Genomic DNA, 19358 nt, shown 5'->3' on the forward strand with positions numbered 1-19358 from the left:
CGCCGCCCGGGGGGGCCTCCCGCCCTGCGCCGGGGGGAGCGGGGCCGCCCCCGAGCCGGCCCGGCGGGAGCTGGCCCTCGTCCCGCGGCTGCCGGGGCGGGGAGGGGAGCGGAGGGCTGCCAGCCGCCGCGCTCCTCTCTGTATTTTTCATTTTCTATGCGTTCTTTAAAAATTACTATTATTTTTAAAAAAAATCTTTACACAAAGAGCGCCCTTCTCGCAGACAAAGCATCCCGTGGCATTGTCACCAGCGCTGCTCGTCCCTGCGCCCGGGCTTTGCTCCTCCGCTGCCGCTTTTCCCCCCGGGAAGGTGGCGAGGGCTCAGACTCCGGACCCCGTGTCGCCCAGCCAGGCTTTTGGGGCATCTGGGCTCGGCAACAGGCTCCCGCTGGAGGAAACCCAAGGGAGCGTGGCCTGGCAGGTGCCTGGGAGACCCGGTGTCTCTCTGCTTTTCTCTGTCTTCTCCCAAAAGAGCAGTCCCGGCACCGGGCAGCTCCAGTCACGGCTGGAGGACAAAGTACGGCCGGGGCGACCGGCAGGAGAACTGAGCAGGGCAACGTTTTGCCCTGCTTTGGGTTTCCTTGCACTGGAAGCTGGTGCTTTTCTCCTGCAGGCGAACGGGTACATGACTCAAATATGTCTTTGCTCTCCTGCCCGTGCCTCCTCTAGTTCTGTTAATGAAAGGATGCAGCAGCATGCAGACTCACTAGGCGTTTTCATATAACCCCTGCTGAAGACTTAGTAAGATCCTCTGTGCTGCAAAATACCGTTGCCTTTGTGGGGGCAGAGTAGCAGGGGAAAGGAGATTTGGGGCCATCTGTGTTTCACAGAAGTCCCGCAGTGCTAACCTCGCACTGGGAACAGCGGAGATGGACCAAGGAAGAGCGAACAGTCAGTCCCCACAGCCAGGACTCTCTCCCAGGTTTTCCCAGGTACAAGACCCTACTTTCCTACACCACAAACCAGGGTGGCAGTCACTGGGCATCACAGCTTTGGAGCCCATCGCCTATGCATAAGCTGCTGGGGAATCAAATTCCATCACAGCAGCCCCCAGGGAGGCCTCTAGAAAAGGCTGGTTCATGCAAAAGCACAGAGAGCTGCACCCCTTCTGCACGCTCCTTGCTGGCAGCACAGCACGCCCGACACAGCAGCCACGGTCACACGAGCAATTTTCTCTGACTCCAGTCCACTCTGTGATTTTCCAGTATCTGAGCTGCTGCGCAAAGTGAATAGGTTTTCAACTGAAAAACAGATACAGGTATAGGATATATGCAGCCGGTTGATGACATATCTCCACTCAACAGCCTGGTTTAAACTAATAACGTGATGTAGTGCATGCTGCCACCTACGTCTTCTGATTCAGGTTTCTCGTGTACTGCAGCTTCGGGTTCGCGGGCGTCCTGTGCTGAAGGCAGCCAGCATTTTGTGAGACTCCACCGGGGACCACGAACACAGGTGGCTCTGGCCACACCGGGGAATGGAGCGCCGCATTTCTCACCGGCGCAGCCACTTGTTCAGTGGCAGCGAGGATGCCTCGGTGCAGATTAGGAACCAGCAGTCACATTGGTGAAATGAAGTAGCGGCTGGAGCCTCATCTGTGCTGAGGATCCTGCCAGCACAGCTGTACCACTGACAGCAGTGGAATATTTTGCTCAAGTTCTCTAGAGGAATCAAAGCCTGTATTTTCTGTCTCTGGCTCTCTCTTGTTCTGTTGCTCCTCGCTCATTAAAAGAAAAGTCAGCCACACAAAGCACATGGTTGCTCTCTCTGTCTAAAAAAAAAAAGTAGTGTTTGGGGTAAAAAACCAACAGCCAAAGCTGTTTTGAAGTCAGAGGCATGTAAACAGTACCTGGAACTAAGTGGAATAATAATAATAATAATAATAATAATAATTAGTCCTTTTGTGTCATAAATATGCGCATTGCTGTCTGCTGTTTCATTATGAGACAGCACAACTTCTGAGAATGTGCCTGATGAATATTTGGGGGAACTCTGCTTCCAGCTGCCGCAGCGTACGGCAGCACTGATGCCTCTGGCTCCTCCAGCTCGCTTATGTAACCGAAATCACAAGCTGGAGCCCAAATTACAAAGCATAAGCATGTGTATAATATTAAGCATATAATCGGTGCCTGAAATTACTAGCCTTTTCCTGCAGGCCTGGCTTTAATCTATTAGTATTTTTACTTCTGCAGTTCTATCGATTTCAATGTGCGCTGGTGCCATTCGCAGTGTAATCAAGCCTAACCCCTTAAAAACCTAAAGAAGTTGACTAAGACAGGCCAAAATCAATCCAGCTGCAGGTAGGTGTAGTTCAAAGGACTTCTCTATACCAGATCTCGAGTGTGCGTGGTGCTAAGATGTTACAGAAAGCAGAATGTAGTGTTCCTGTGGCTGCTTGGCAGACCAGGCGGAGCGGCAGGATTGGGCACCCCAGCCCACGCACGGGTCAGCAATCCCCTGCCTTCGCGCTTTCCCTCTTTTCTTGGAGACTATTTTCGCCATTAACACGCTGAGCTGCTTTCTGGAGTTTTAAGGTGTCGGGCGCTGATACAGTGAGCGCCTCTTGTATCTGTTTAATCCAATAACATAACTCTTTTTTAATCTCTGCGTCTGGGTCACAGGGTTTAAAAAAGACACTGGGCCAAATCCCCGGCTTGGCTACGACGTGTGGAAATCTACCGAGAAGGCATGAAAGTCAGAAGAGATTCGCTGTATTTGCACCCTGTAAAAGAGGTCTCGAGGGGCAGGGATGCGCCTAATTTCACAGTTGGACGCATATTAACACAAGTGTAGGGCAGAGTTAGATCAGATTTGTCAGGTGAGGCGGATGGTTCTAAAATATGCTCATCAACAAATTCTCATTCATTTTGAGATCAAAATGGATTTAATATTTCTTGCCTTTTCAGGAGCAAAACTTGTTTTTTTTCAATGTGTGGCTGCTAAAAGGCACAAGATGTTTCACCAAGACGAAGGCAGGGCCAAGAACAAGGAGAAGTTTTTGCAGGGATTGGGAAGATTTTACAGATAAACATTAAAATATAAAAAGCAAAATTTATCCAGGCACGAAGTCCAGCAGGAATCTAGGGCCCAAGTAGGCAGTGCTGTCTGTAAAGAATGGTATAAGCAAGAAGGGCAAAAAGATGCTCTGAGTAAGTGCATCACATTAACGATTTGCCAAATACAAATTTCCTACACAGAGCTATATGGGGGCAACCTTTGGGAATCCCCTGTATGGCAAAGGATCCTGGGCTTGAAAAAGGGAGGCAGATTTTGTGAGGGATTTGCACGTCATGCAGTGACTCTGGATTGCAGATTTTAAGTGTTACTAAACCAGGGGACAGAATTGTTGCTATTGCTATTACATACCAGGATATCTCACTAATCCACACAATCCACTAAGTTGCTGCAGTTTTAGTCTGTGTTTGTTTTAGATGAAATTATGGCCTGGACAGTTAATTTTTCTTAGTTTATCCATTTAAATCATGTATAAATAAGATATCAAACAGAAATCAAAACATGCCCTGTGTTTTTGGTACACTCCCCACCACGTGAACCTTCCGCTGCTGGAGCCCCGCACCCAGTTTACAAGCCAAACACAAAGACATCTAAAAACCACGGGTCTTCTGGATAAGTAGCCCAATTAGCTTTAAATTCTATGAAGAATGTGATTTTAATGTTACGGGTGGCCTATTTTGCTTATATTTGGGACTGCCTAACCGTTATGGGATTGTCTCCACTGGTCCTTCCCTTACATCGAGCTAATTACATATTAATTTGAGGCATTTACCAAGTCTGAAAGGCTGGAGCTGGTCCTGTCCCAACACCAGCTGAATTTAGAAATGCCTTTTTGTTTACAGGGGCTGATTCTTAAAGTGAGGGGCAAGCCCAGAGAACCAAACAGCCTGGAGCCAAAGTGGTCACGCTGGCTTGTGGAAGAAGTGCCCCAAGTTAATTGACAGTCAGCTACCTGTAAATAAAACTCTCATATATCCAAAGGTTTTCACCAGGATTTTCCAGAGCTCCTGAGCAATTTGAAGTCCTTGAAAGGAATGTACTATAGAATGAAAAATATAGGTATTATTAAAGAATGTCTCCAAACTGAAAGCCAGCCAGTTTCATAAAAATGAGCTAGAAACCAATAACAGGTACTCTGTCTCCCGCTGGATGCTGTATGAACCGTATGTTTTGCATTTCTGAAGTCACGTCTAAACCAATGTTTTTTTCTTCACTGTTGCTGTTGGGAAAAACAGTAAAAGAACTATGCATAAATGAGGTTAAAGTAATCTAATTTAAAAAATAAACAGCGTGCTTTCATCTTCAATTCATATGCAGTCATTTGGGATCGAACTTTCAAAAAAATAGATAAAAATTCAGAAAGGATTTTGAAGGACGACTGTTTCCCTTTAAGATTAATGATAAACATACTTGTGTGTTCAAGGGAGAATAGATCCAGTGTTATGTAACAGGATAAAGAAACAAAATCCTTTTTCCTTAAATTAAAATAACCAGTATGTGCGTGGATTTTAGTCAATCACTGAAAATTCAGGAAACCCATTTTCTTTCACAACTGCATTCCACATGCTAAAATTGATGTCTTCTAACTTTTAAATAGAATCACAACAATTAAAGACAAAAAAGATTTGTTTGTTCTGTTCGACCAAGCTTTGCCAATAGAGGATTGTTCTCTGAGGAAAATTCTGCAGCACTTGCCTTGTGCAAAACTCCGAAGTTGTGCTCATCTTTTTATTTTATGTGGCATTACTAAATCCAGTTATTGCACTTGCCGGTTTGTTTGTTTGGTTTTTTTTCTTTTTAATCTGCTTACCTAGTACTAGATGTATGGTAATTTATCTCTTTTAATCATTTTTTGCCTGAACTAAGTATTACATAACAGTTCTTATCAAATCTTGCAGTGCCTGCCTAAATTTACCAAAAATGGGACAAGATCAACAGGTAATGGATTTTTTTTTAAATGTCGGCATTGTTCTTTGCTGGCTCGATCATATAAAATTTGCAAAAAAACACAAAATAAATTAATTTTCTACTCCATAACTTGCATTTTCTACTTCTGTATTTTACAAGAGCACTCATCCCAGAACTTCTGCATCAGAATTTGATACATACAGTTCCTCTTTATCACATGAATTCAATTTTCCAAAAGAAGGCAAACGATACTATTAATAACCAAGATACAAGCCCTGAAAAGGCTAAGTCTCTGAATACACTTGCTGCAAAAAAAAAAAAAAAATCATCTTGTTGGATCTAATTCTGGAGTTATTATTTGACACAATGCAGAACAGTTTGAGATTTGCATAGAAAGGCAGCGCTGAGTTAAGGTGATACTCACACTTGCATGGAAGAAGCACGTATGTGCTCCACTGAGCTACTTGGAGCTTTGTCTGCAGACCAAAGTAAATCCTGCTTATGTTGGTATGTCCTTGCACATGTCCACACTCAACGTTTTCAGTCCTGAAAGTAAAGCTTCAAGTCTGGGCAGTTTAAGTGATTCCTCAGTGGAGCAAGTCCCCTGTTAGCGCTAATCCAGTAGCACAAGGTGTGCTTGGAGATGATGCACATTTTGAACATGCTTCTTTCCTTGCTAATAAAATACCCACCACACTGCAGCTAAATATTCTGCTGCTGCGTGGCCTGCAGAGAGATCTCCTCACAAGCAGAACAGGTCCTGCAAAACTGAGGGGTTACACAGATGCTGCAAAGGTGCTCTGAAAGCTAGGAAGCCATAGAAGATGTAGGCTAGGAGGTGGGCAAGAATTTGTGGCAGACCCGCTCTGAAAGCAGTAAAAGATTGGCAGGGTCTGAGGCTGCCATGCAAAACCATTTCCATTTCCATTTGGAGCTGGTCACCGAGCTGGGCAGACTTGGCCTGACCACATCCCAGGTGACAGCGGGCACCGCAGTGGAAAATAGCCCAGAAATTTATGGTGGTGAGCTCACTGATGCAGTCGAGCCCTCTCGACTTACGTGACTGATCCAGACAAGCCGGTGGATTAAACTCACCGAAGAGGAAGAAGAGTGATCACTCAAGTGAATTCATACATGCTCATATTTCTTTTTATTTGCTTATGGGTCCCTCTGCTCCCTTCCCTCTCAAAGTGACGGTGAAACACTTATGAAGAGTGTATAAAAAATGATTTTAAAGTACCTAGTTTATTCTGACAAATTACATTGGCAGGTGTAGGCAAACACTAAGAGAAAATACTGTAAGAAACGAAACCATTCCCAAATGCATGGTTTTACCGTTTCAGGCAGATAGAGTTTCTAGCTAGGTGAATTAATGCACTGCATGCAGAGAGAGAAAGGGCATCAAATGCTTGAGCGTCCAGAAAAAATAGACATTTTCAAATCAACCCTGCAAGCTATCCAGTAACTGCTCATCCAGTTACATGATTTTAATTAACAAAAACTGGAAAGCAAACATGTAATATAAACTCAAAAAACCAGCGCTTTGGTTTTCCAGCCTACCAGTCCAAATGCAGAACAAATTGCTTGCATCTGGTGGCTGGGTAGCTCTTCGGGAGCTCGGCTTTTCACCGGCCAAGCAGCATCCACTGTACTACCCCCTTAGGGTGGCTCCGGGCACCTCCATGCCCACTGTCCTTTGGCACAGCCCGGGCACAAACACTTCCAGCATTGCCCGCGTGCTCCGAGGAGGATGCCTCGGCTTTCACCTCGGCGGTGGCACGTCGCTCCGGAGGGCGGCAATGTCAGCGTGGAGAGGCCAGCGGCTCGCAGGCCCGGGTGACCTTGAGCCTCCCTAAGCAGTTACCTTTTCTGGGCCTTTGGCATGCTCTCAAGTGATCTTTCAGCCAGAACCTCCCCTGCCTAAAATAAATCCAGCAATATTCACTGCGGCATCCCTGCGCTTCTCTTTTGGGATACCTGACTCTGATCTCCCAAACCTGGGCAGACGCAGGTTTTGGAAAGTTTGCCCCGGGTGCTTCCTGGGCAGCGAGCTCCTGACCTGGCCCCAGGCCAGGGTGACTCACTTGCTGTTGTTATGAGGAAAGGCAGAGTTTTAGGGACTTTTCCTGCCTGTCCCTATATGCTAATGGTGTGTGTAGCTGCTGTGCTCTTTAGAAGTGGCCTTGACAACAGTGGTATTTTTACAAGGCGTTTTCCCCCCACCTCCTGGAAGACTGACCCATTTAGGAAGAAGAGAAGCCAGAGTGAGGGGTTTTTCTTCTTGGGCCCTTTCCAAGCTTTCGGTGTGGGGCCAGTGGCAGAAGGGGCTGGTGGCCAGGGACAGAGCCGTGAGGTGGCACAGCCCCGGGAGCCACACGGTTCCCGAGCAAGCAACCACAAATGCTGAGGAGATTAAAAAAATAACTCCCAAACACCCATGCGCTGGCAGCCTCACCCTGCCTGGCCAATGCATGTCACGTTCCCAGCCTTCCTCTTGAAGGCCCAGCATGTCGCCATTGAGTCCCTCCAGAAATAAGGAGAGTTGACAGGACCGAGGGACATGACCAGGGATTCAGAAGCAGCCACCACTTTGTGTTTGGCTCCTTACTGATTTTAGAAATACTTCTCTTTCTGAAAATTGTCAGTTATTTACTGTTCCCTAAAAAAAAAAATATAATGATATCTGATCTTCCCTTCACATGTGGTTAATAAAATTTGCTGGCAGTTTATTTAAAATGCCGATCTAAGCCAAGTAGCATGTAATTGCAAAGCTGTGTTAACGTAAAGCAGTACACAACATGAGCTTGTAAGGCCTCCCTCCAGCCCCCCGAGGCTCTCTCGGTTACCTCAGGCTCAGGTTTGTGGGGAGCACAGCAGCCCCTTGGTCCTGCAGCTATTATGCCAAACACAACATGATGGGTGTTGATGCCTCCCTGAAACACACCGACACACAGGAGATCACACCAGGATCCCTCCAGTCTGGCAACTACACATTCAGCTAGGACTGCCCCTGGAATGAGCATGTTTTCCCTGACAGGCATCCAGTCCTGGTCCTATAAATCAAGAAAGCAAAGGGCTGGCTGGGTCCACCGTTGGGCCAGGTGCCCTTACCCTGCCCAGCAGGCAACTCCAACCAGGCATTCCACCCCTGCAGAGAGCGGCTGCTACCTGTCTCTCCCAGCCAGAGCAATCCTGCTTTGTAGTCTACATGGGAGGACATGAAGAAGACGGGGAGGGGGAATGAGCTCAGCACGAAGCACTAGAAATTCAGCTTTGCACCTCTAAATCTGTTTGGCCAATGCTAGTCAGCTCTGATTGGTATTAAAGCCCAATTGTATCACTTGCTGATTGTTAAATGGCCTAAAAATGGTTAATATTTTGTGCATGGTTGGTCACAGGCTGCCTGTAGCACTGCGCAATTTTGTCTTACTGTCTGTGTGACCCAAAGACCTGAAGTTCTCTTACTTTTACTCCTTCATGTTTGCTTGTCAAGCTTGTTAAGATCATGGAGAGAAGTGTGAAAACTTGTCCCCAGGCTCCCACGTTTCCTTGGGAAGCACATCCCAGTGACCCCCAGCAGGTTGAGGATGCCCTTGGTGATCACAAAGTCACCCTTGGTCCATGTCACCCTGCAGTTAGTGCCGGCAGAGGGGACATGGGCGGTGGGGGGAGCTGATGGAGGAGCTGCGTGGCCAGGCTGGGTTGTAGCAGCAACTGGGTGTCATTCGGAGCAGTGAGGCCCTGGGGTTGCCCAATGACAGAGTGGAGTAAACCACCGAGCAGAGGCACATAGTGGAGGGTGTGGTGGGCCCCTGGGAGATTTTCTATCCAATGCCCCCAGAGGTCCTGCGAAGCTGCGCGGAGGCTGGGATGGTGTTTATGGAGGCACATCCACTGGCCTGCTGGAGCTCAGGGCACAGACACTATCACCAACCAGAACAGCAGACACTGCCACATCCCCGCTCCACTTGGATTAAACTCAGGTTTTCCCCTCAAGCTGAATTCATGCCACCCTGGAGCTCCTGGAAGCTTTGCAAATGTTGCTGCCTAAATTTCACTTCCCTACTGGGAGACTAAGCTCCCAGTTCTCCCAGTAAGATACAGGTTTGAATCCAGGTCATATTTCTGCTGTTCTCCCCCAGCATCACAGCTGTTTGCTCCAAACATGAAGATATTTTTGCAAGAGCAAAAGCATGAATTATTTCAAACTTGCCTCAGGATGAATTTTCAAGGGTACTGCGGAGACTGTTTCCACAACAAAACGGGAGCTCTTCTCCTGCTGAACCGTTCATGTTACTTTCATGAACGCTAGAAAAGAGGCTGGCTTTTTTGAAAATATCAGCAGATACCTGGAATGGGAATTTGTTTCCATTAAATCCTTTGGAAGCTATTGTTGTTGTTGTTGTTGTCTAATCTGACCGAAAGTTCAATTTGGCAATTTTTATTAGACCTTGCTTTTAGGTATAGGCAATTAGCTTAACAAAATAGCAGATAGGATCTCTGCTGTGTTTGCAATGCCTGTTGCTCTGATTCTTACCTGGTGGGAAATGGCTTTGGAGGAGCACAGCCACATCTTTGTAGCTGTTTACATCACATTTCTGACAGAGCTCCACCCTGCTTTCCCCATTCGTACTTTGTTTTTCATGAATAAAGGTCATGGCATTGGCATCACAAAAAATATTGTTGCTGCAGAAGGAATTCAGCTGTCCCCTCTGGGTTATAAAACAAATCACATGACAGGACAGTAATGCACTGAAACGTTGGCAGGGCAGAAATCAGAGATGGAAGAGAAGCCTAGGACCCATGGAGATGTCTGCAGGCCTCCAGCATCCCGCAAGTGCTGGGCTGCTGCATCCTGCATAGTCTAATATTTTGCACAACCCAGTTTTAAACGTACCCCAGCTGTTTTTAGAGGGTCTGTTGTGGGTACCTGCCTCCCAGCTTAACGGGCCACACTGCTGGAACTTGTTTCCTAATAGTCAAAGGGCATTTTCTTTGCATCGATGTCATACCGTTACTCCAACACCTTCCTGCAGCTGTTGTTGGGCCAGGACACGTGGTTATGAGACACCTACCCCCCTTTTGGGGTGCTGCACAAGACACGGCATGGTGAGGGCACCCAGGTGCCAGCAACTAGGCTAAGTCACTGGCTTGTGTGGGACTCTGACCTGGTTGCATCCCAGCTACACTCTACATCTTTTTGGCCATGCTCTATCTAGATCAGGGAATAAATGTATAGCAGCTACATCCCTTGACTCAGCTATACAGTAAATAAGCCCTTTTCCATGTTTCTGTATAAAAATCCACACTGACCTTCGTGTTTGTGCTTGTGTCAGAATCCACACTTGCCTTTTGGTTCAAAAGACATTCTTCTAATCTTTCGTTACAGGTGAGTCTCTCAAGCTCTCTGATGTTTTCTCTTCCCTTTAGCCTGCTGATACTTTCTAGCAAGGTGGTATTTTAGCAAGCTGCAAGATTCCAGGAGTAATTTAATCACCAACTCTTCCAGAATCACAGCCCCAAACTGATGGTACATATTTTTATGATTTTTTTGGCATATAACATATAAAAATCTGAATTGTTCCAAGAATATGAGGGGAAACTAGCAGAAGTTGCTGTATTATTGTTACCGTCAAGTACACACGACAGAAACCAAGCAAGAGCTCAATATCCAAAGCACTCAGAACACTTTTAGCAGGAACACTACTCAAGCAATCCCCAATTCAGAGAGTTCAGTAGCAAGTGTATTGGAAAAGAAACTCCAGGTTAAGGAGATCTTGAACTTTCCTTCTCAGGATCACACTAATATGAGAGTAGTAAATCAAATTCTACAGAAAAAGTTGGAGATTTCATTATTAAACAGCCTAGATGTGAATTATTATTTTTTTTTTTAGTAAGCTAAAGTCTCATGGAAGATATGTTTGAAACTGACAACTGCCCGAATAATAATGAATACTAGTTTTTACACAGTATTTTAACATAATCCCAGAAATTATAATTTAAGGAGTTCAAATCTTCCTTGTTGCAAAGCCCTCAGGATTCATGTGGCAATAGCCAGTGATCAGATAAAATAGAAGCAACTAATAAAGTGTTTCATCATTAGAAAAATTTCCAACACCGGAAGATTTTGCAAATCACCCAGCAGGTTTTGCACATCCTCTGGCATTTGAGATTTTGTCGGTAATGAAAGCTGAGTGAATAGTGAATACACTATAAGGCTTAAAACAGGCTCAGGGTGTACAGAAATTGTATTTTAAGGGAGTTATTAGAATATAACCAAAAGTTTTTTTTTCTTTATAAAGCAGTCTCCTCTCGATTATTAACAGAATAAAAGTTGCTTCAAAAATAAAGAGGTTTTTTAACATGAGACCATCACACTCCGATTTTCCCTTAGCATTGACTAAGAAGTGGTTGCAGTTACATCCCCATTTAAGGTTTCCACACCTCTTAGTGCTTTGCATTGTATTTCCTCCATGAAGTTTCATAACTTCTGCTAACCATGTAGGCCTGGGAGGCCTGCAGAGCTCATCTATGCTCCATAGGAAGTGGTTTTGGTGTTGCTCTGGCAACCTTAAATCAGTACTGAGTAAGCAGAGGTGCTGCTCAGCAGAGAAATAACATCAAACTCTTGCCTGTACATCCTCAAAATTATTAAGAATGGAGGTAGCAGTTGCGATGATGAATGCTAATACACTCCAAAGAAATGGCAATTCTGTCTCTTTTACTGCTCCACTACATTTTAATTTGGTAAAATTTCTAGTCCTGGCGCTGATTGCTGCAGTGCACTCTTGATGACTGAGGAATCGTTGTTTCCTTTGCTCTCATTGTCCCCAGATACGAACTAAGAGTGGATACAAATCCTTTGTAACTCTGCGGTAACGTAAAAGGAGAAGGATCTCACCCACTGGAGAATCCAGGCCCTCTTTTGCTTTACTGCAGACCTGACTGCATTTTAAGAGAAAGAAACTAATCCTCCTTTTTTTTTATTTTTTTTAAGGTTTTTATCATGAAGCTCCTTCAATTCACCCATGTAAAGCATTTGGGGATCATCTGGTGAAAATTCCTAAAGAAACACAAGGTATCCCTGCTGCTTGGGTTGGAAAGCTAAGGCTCAAGCTCTGAATAGAGAAGTGTGCTTAGAACAAAGAGGTTTTGAACACAAAACCAAATCACGGCAATGCATGCTGACAAACACTTCATCTGCCTGCTGCCGTTTACATTTTTCAAATACACATGGAGTATTGTCGAGGACCTTGGCTACCTTTGTCTGTCACTGAGCCAAGCCTATTTAAGCTTTCTTCAAAACTAGTCCCTGCTGCCACTCAGGTATTTCTTGCTGTTGGTTTTGTTGCCATTCATCTTTCAATTGTTTCCAGTCTGCAAGCATCCTTCTGGTACCAAAACTGAATAGAGTATTTCAGGCAGCTGTAAAAGGGCATTGAAAGAAAGTCTAAGCCTCCGTCCTCTGTGACTTTTACACAGTCAACCCCTATGTCAGACCTTGGTTTAGGTCTACACAAGAGAGGTGTTGCCATGTCTGATCGGTTTGGGTTCTTTTTTTCCCCTTTGGTTTTGATTCTTTCCAGTTTTCTGGATAGATTTCACACAGCTTGCCACCACAGCTCTAGTGGACAATAAAAAAATGTATGGGAACTCCTCCAAAGTACGTGTTTGCAAGGAGTGCTATGCCAGGAACATCATTACCAGAGTCCCAGTAACTAATCCAGAACTGATGCCATAACTTTTATGTGTACCAGGGGCACTGGAACCCATGCTGAAATACTTGGCAAGTCTGCCCTTAAATTAGGATATATTCTATTGATATTGGCTACAATCGACCACAACATTCCTTGGTTTTGAGGTAGTATTTCTGAAGGGGGAGGGTTTGCGATGCCAGTTCTTGTCATGTTTTCCTGTCTCACCCTATCTCCAAGCCCAGCTAATCTGATGATATCCAACTGTCCTAATGAGCTGCATCTACTTCTAGACCGAAGCGTTGACAGCTGCCTGTCCTATTGCCAACAAAAACTTCTGAGACAACTGTATCTCATTCCTACAAGTACGCAAATTGCTTAGTTTCCAGCCCAAATATGAGACATAATGACACTTCTTTTCATTGATCCAGGTCTAAAAAAAGGTGTGTCAAGAATGCACTCAATCATTTTCTCACGTGCAGTTTAATCCCTCAGCTGGAAATGAGGTTTCTGTGTACTGGTTACAGAGGAGAACTCAAGGGCTCATGTCCCTTACAGCAGAGGTACAGTCACATGGGCTAAGGTCAGTGAGAAGGACATGTTCCTCCAATTAATGTTGGCATGTGTTTACTTGTATTTTTATACATTGCTAATTCTCCCATTTGCTGCTCTTGGATTCAGAGCATATGGCAAGAGCTTCAGCTTGTTCCTACTCAGGTAGGATTTAACACCCTTAAATCTTCACCAAGACCTAGCCCAACTTACACACATGGGATTCACTTTCTACCCCACAGATAAGGCCCAAAGCTGATGGAGCCGAAGGCTCATCAGGCTTTCCTTCCCCTGGACTGCAGGTCCAGAGCACTGAAACTGGGTAATAGGTGAGCAGATAAGAGAAGGCTCCCAACAAGCCATTAAAAACTAGTCATAGCCTTCTACAGAGAAAGCTATCTGAAGCAGAGAATGAATTTGCAGGTTAAATTTTGTCTTTGGTGACTTCAGTGACCACAGGAACAGTATACAAAAATCCCCAGACAAAGAAGGAGAAGAGACGCAGAGGAACACTGATCTTGATCCAAATGTGGTCAGAATAAATAGAAGCAACACCTCCACTGACAGTTGATAGGGCAACTTGTCTCCAAGCAGAAATAATAGTTTTCCTTGTCAAAAGAAAAACCCACGTCTACCCTCTGCCCCTCATAACTTTTACGACTTGCCAGATTCCAGGAATCATGGAAAACACTACTGAGCCAGGGGCCAAGGAGCAGAAAAACTAGGGGAAGCACATCTAGTCCTGGCAGACTCCTGTAGCAGTCCAGGTCACCGGCATGGCCTCTCCCATGCCAGTCTTTCCCACTCTGTTTTCACAGCTGAAGGTAGAACCTGTTTCTCCAATTCAGCTTTTCCTCAGTAAGTTCCTCACACACATACAAGCAAAAAAGCTCAAGACTCTTGTTAAGATCAGGCTGGGAAGAAAGAAAGAGTTTGTTATTGTTGTATGTTTTTTCTTTTTTTTTTTTCTTCTTAATTCTTGGGATGTGCTCAAACATTACAACGGTGGAGACCATATAAGTAGCTAGATTAGAGCAGCAGACATAACAGTGGTATTGGATACAGAAATAGCAGCCATTGCCAGTTCCATGGAAAGAGAGGACAAATGAATAAACATTGATGATAACATCTGAAACCACCAGGCTTGGAAAAGCCTCTTTATTTTAGGAATAATCCACTGAAAGATGCCAGGGCTAGATCTGACCAGCTCTGACTTTTTCTCAGGCATATAATTCCCATTGAGGAAGAAAAGGATGTTGAGGATGGATAAATCCAGGAACCTTCTATGCCATCATCTTTTAGTCACTAAGCTCTAGGGACAAATACAAGGATTTGCTTGTTTGGTAGGGCTTATTTTTGTTTTTGTTTTTTTAAACTGTAGTTTTTCCTAAGCATTTTTTTCCAGATGTTTTTCATGTCAAAAAATTGCATGCAGTCCCAGAATGACATACAAATTGAATGCAAAGGCAAGCAAAAAATCCAGATAGGTCCATCTCTCAATATCTCTTAAGTTACAGGATGGTCTCATCTCTACAAGACCTCCTCCTGCGTTAGCAAATCTAACACACTACCAAGAATAAGGCAAGGAAGAATCCAGGAGGAAATGGTAAACACATTGACTGGATGTCAGTGCAACTACACTGTAAGTCCTATTCCAGCCTGTGGGGCTGGAAAGGTATTTTCAGTGTCTGATATTATTTAGGAAGATGTTTCTGATGGAACACAGGCTGTGCCATTCCAGGGAGGGAGAAATTGCCTTCTTCAAGATTACTGAAAACTTACTAAATAAGAAGCTTTCTGTATTTTTTCACAGCTGGAGAGCAATCGTTGCAACACAATTAGAAAAGCCGGAGGCTGAAAGAACAGAAACTCTCTGATTTGACCCGAATTCTTTACATTATAGCTGGTGTGTGCAAAATGCATCTGAGTTCTGTGAAGTGCAAGATACTGTATATCTCTGTCTGCCTCAGCAATATTTTGAGCTTTACATTGAGCTGAGTGCTCAAATCCTGGAAGGTGGCATTGGGAAGCCATCCCTTGGGACACCCTTGGTGTCAAATTCTTTGAGGATACTTGAGTAGACTATGCAAAGGGATCACTTAATGTGTCTCAGAGAGGTGACATTTACCTTCTATAGGCACCAGGAAGACCATAGATTATAAGACTGTGCCCAATTTTGGTTTCCTCAGCAAAAGAGAAGTACTGAAAAATAAATCCAAGCATAACTGCAATGCAGTTTTAAGAGGCTTGAGATACTGATTCAAGACGGGGATGCCTAAAATACACGTTTAGGGTGAAATGCCGGTACCATGAAAATCAGCAAGAAAATCTCCTGGTGACTGCGTTGGGACTGTATCCATACAGTTTATCCAGACAAAGACAGTATAAACACCAGAGGCTCAATTGTCCCTGAGCTAACAGTGCTCAGTTGTTTAAGCGCAGGAAACGGCCCACCCTTTTCCCACCTTTGTACACCCAGGCAGGGGTCAGACGCAGTGTGGCTGCCACAAGGGCAAGGCTGATCCAAGCGAACGTCTGGCATAGGGTGACCAAGGCAGGGAGATGGCAGAGCCGCTGCCCTGGAGCTCTCTGAGTGATTGCAGAGTAGGCCACAAAGGGGGCAAATGTATGGCAAATCTGTGAAAAAGCCCTGTGGCTGAGCAGATATGCTCCACCAGTTGTCTTGGAGAAACTGGATTAAACCACTGCTCAAGACACAGTTTTCTTTCTTAAAGTCAATACTCAGGTGAAAGAAAGGTTTAAACAGTTGCCCTTATAAGGGGAAGAAGTCCAAGGAAGCAGAAGTACCACTGTCATCGACACAACACATCCCACTTCCTTCCAGTATCTTTTGCCATCACAACAGGATCCTCAAGCAATTATTTTTAATTCAGGATTGAGGTGATTTCATCTTTCACGTTCATTATCTGAGTAAGCAAGTACATACTTCTCTTGTTCTTCATATTTGTCCTGATTATTCACCCTTGGTAATGGAACATATAACAGGAGAGGGAAGGTGTGAGTTCACTGCCAGGGAGTGCCTCCGCAGGTACAAAAATCAAAAACCATGATGGAAGAGAAAACTATCTTTTCATTTTTTCTTAACTTAAAAACTCAAGGCAAAACAGTTGCCCAGTCCTCTACAGAAGCTCTGCACAGATTAAGCGTTGTGAAGCCCCTCATCTTGGGAGTAGCAAGAGGAGGCATCAGAGCTGAATTTCCATGCTACAGACGTGCACACATTTAATCCGGTTGTGGTTTTCTTAATATGCAAAGATCCCAAAGTCAGCTCTGATTCGACTCATCAGTTCCAGCTAATTTTCAAGCTAAGGGCTCTAATAAGCAGACTCAAGAGCATCTGGGCAAATTTAGCTCCAACCAATTTGCCTCTAGAACATCCTTTGAATACATTTGCATAGTCTGTGTTCACAAAGCTACATAAAACATGCCTTGCCAGCTGCTGGCGGGGCCTCTCAGCCTGGCACACTGCTCTCGCTGATAAATACCCACTAAAGCCTTGACAAAGTGCTTAGAGTCACTCACCTTTCCTTTACCTGATATCAAGTGCACCCCTGTAAAATGGTGTGCAGCAGATGTCAAAGTCTCGAATAAGGATGGTTTAGCCAGTGGGCGGGCAGCGTGCAGGCAGGGGGCTCATCGCCCCACATCACTGTGCTGCAACCTTCACCTAACGATAGGATATCTGAGAGTAAGAATGTAGAGCAATCGCTGCCACCCACACTTGGCTTTCCCACTGCAGCACAGAGCCAGATTTGATAGTCCCTTTGGTGATCCAGGCACATGCCCATTAAGACAGGTTTATTTTAAAGAGGTGAGGTAGCAGCTGAAGGGTGGTGGGAATCTTTTAGCATTCCCAAAACAGGCAGCGTTTGAATGAACAATCTACAGATGCAAACGCCAGCGGACGTATTGGCAATAACCCTGTGCTAGAGCCTTCGTGAACTTTGAGCACTTGCTGTTTGGTGCCTAATTATTGTCCCTATAGCAGTTCATTATTTACCGCACATTGGGATCTAGGGATCCCGGTCAGATTCGGAGTCCTTTTGTGCCAGGTGCTGCACAAAGACAAATGCCAGTTCTGGTAGATCATATGAGCTGAGGCTCTGCAAAGTCTTACCCATGTGCTGAACTTTCTGTACAGCTGTAACTTCACTTGGTTCAGTCTGATCTGTGCAGATATGCAGCTCTATTGTGTTCTAGTTCATTATCTATTTAACACCTATTGAACTCTCTGCAACTGCTTAAAAGCATAAAGCAAATCATGCGCATAAATGTTTGTAGAATGTGGGGCTTAATAAAGACCAGCAGCAATATAGGCAGAGGAAAGCTTGAGAGAGAGGGAAGATAAAAGTAACCATAAAGGGAACTTGTGATTACATAGACTAGCTACATACATAATTTGTGGGCTTCGCGGTTTGGGAATTCTGTTTGTTTGCTTAATGTAAATGAGCAAGAGAATTTAAAGAATCTCTACCACCTACTGAAGCCAAGAACTGAAATGTTGTAGGCCTCACCCCGTGCATTTATAAGTCTTTCCTTGTTCAGCAAAACACTTGGCCACGTTTTGCACTCTAAGAGGAGAATACCAAACAGCGTGTTTTCTGCAAGAACTGGGAGCTGCTTACCCACAAAGTACAAACCCAAATAAACATGCTGTCCCCCAAATACTCCTGCACACAATGAACATAAGGAGGGAGGACTCCTGTGAGGTTTGGGGGTGTTTTTTCTTTCAATATTTGTGAACTCCTTTCTGTGTTACTTGACTAGCTCTAACCAAAAGCCACCTTTGGAAATGTTCTGTATTCAGCCTCTAATTTAGATGTACCCGATTTAGATGCAAGTTCTCACCATGCATCACTTTTAGAACAAGTTTCTTTGTAAGCTGTTGACAGAAAATATTTATAGTCCTATTATAATCGAGTAAAAAATGTGAACTGAGTAATGGATGTAATATCTTTTCCTTTGGTTTACTGGAGTTTATTTCCCTGTTGTGCAAAGTTTTGTCCAGATTTTTAAAACAAATTCATTTTGTCTTGACTCATGCTTTTTATTCTCCGTGAACAGTTTAACAAGCTGAAGTTTGGAGAGTTTGCAGACTGCGCCTGTTTTGGAGTGGCAATATTTCCAGGGAACCAGGATTCCTAAAACCAATTATGTTAATCAGAAATGTGTTGTAACTCCTCTGCTTTGGGAACACTGAGATAACAGGTCACCTTTAACTTACTGACACACTTTGAATTTTGACTACTGAATACTTGCAACAATCTACACATTGACTATCAGCTATTTGTAGCACTCGGCAAATAGAATAAAAAAGGTGAAACTGAATGATTTTTTTATCAGCTCTCTGCAGGTCTAAAAGTCTTATTCAACAAAGAGTTTCTATACTTGCTGAAGTTAAGCATACACTGAAGATAAGCATAAGCCTGAAAGCTTTGCTGAGTTCATACTCGGTTAGGTATGCTTTTACAGTTTTTGCTTAATCTGGGCCAGAGCTAACAGCTGAGAAGTGATACTGAGTGTAACAACCGGGACTCCAGGGAGGGTGTGGATGCTATTTTTGACCCACTTAAATTGACTGCTGTTCAAGTTTTGTGTCAGTTACAACATGTTACAAAGATACAGACTCTACAAACAGGCCCAAGTTATCTTCTTGATTTAATGACACCTCACTTTCTTACAGGTCTCCAGAGCCCCTTAGCTTTTTACCTTGCCTGGTGGCTTTCTTTTCACCCCAGTGTGCCAAGCTGGCTGATCTCATTGAATATTGATCTGTGAAACGAACAAGCCTTCCCTTTATTTAACATGGGTCCTCTTTGCTCTTCCTGGCATTGGATCATTATTACGTCTGCAGGGAGGGTTAGCTTTTAATCTGCGTGTTATTGTAATGTGTCTCCATCAAGATAGAGGCATGCCCCGGCAGGACAAGGTGCTGTGAAAGTTCAGGTTGTTGCTGCTAGCTTCCAGCAAAGGAAATTAATTTTCAGCCACCCATGTTGAGTTGCCAGTGGCCAACGCAGAAATCTTTTGTTGAAGAGAAGCTACTGGACCACTGATGTTTACACCACTTGAGATGCAGCCCAGCCAGAGCAGCAAGTCAAAGGCCAAATCTTGAATTTCCTTCTGAAGGCTTGATCTTGTTAAGCTTGACTTGCCTAAGAAATCTTC

At 44.5% G+C, this 19358-nt stretch overlaps 1 protein-coding gene across 10 annotated transcripts in view; it reads right to left on the reverse strand.

Moving 5' to 3' along the window:
- SLC6A6 (solute carrier family 6 (neurotransmitter transporter), member 6) overlaps positions 1-19358 on the reverse strand; it is a 119300-nt gene that overhangs the window by 59207 nt on the left and 40735 nt on the right. The gene's annotated exons all lie outside the window — the stretch shown is intronic.

This window comes from Calidris pugnax, unplaced genomic scaffold, assembly GCF_001431845.1.
Source record: "Calidris pugnax isolate Ruff unplaced genomic scaffold, ASM143184v1 scaffold81, whole genome shotgun sequence".
Taxonomy (NCBI): domain Eukaryota; kingdom Metazoa; phylum Chordata; class Aves; order Charadriiformes; family Scolopacidae; genus Calidris; species Calidris pugnax.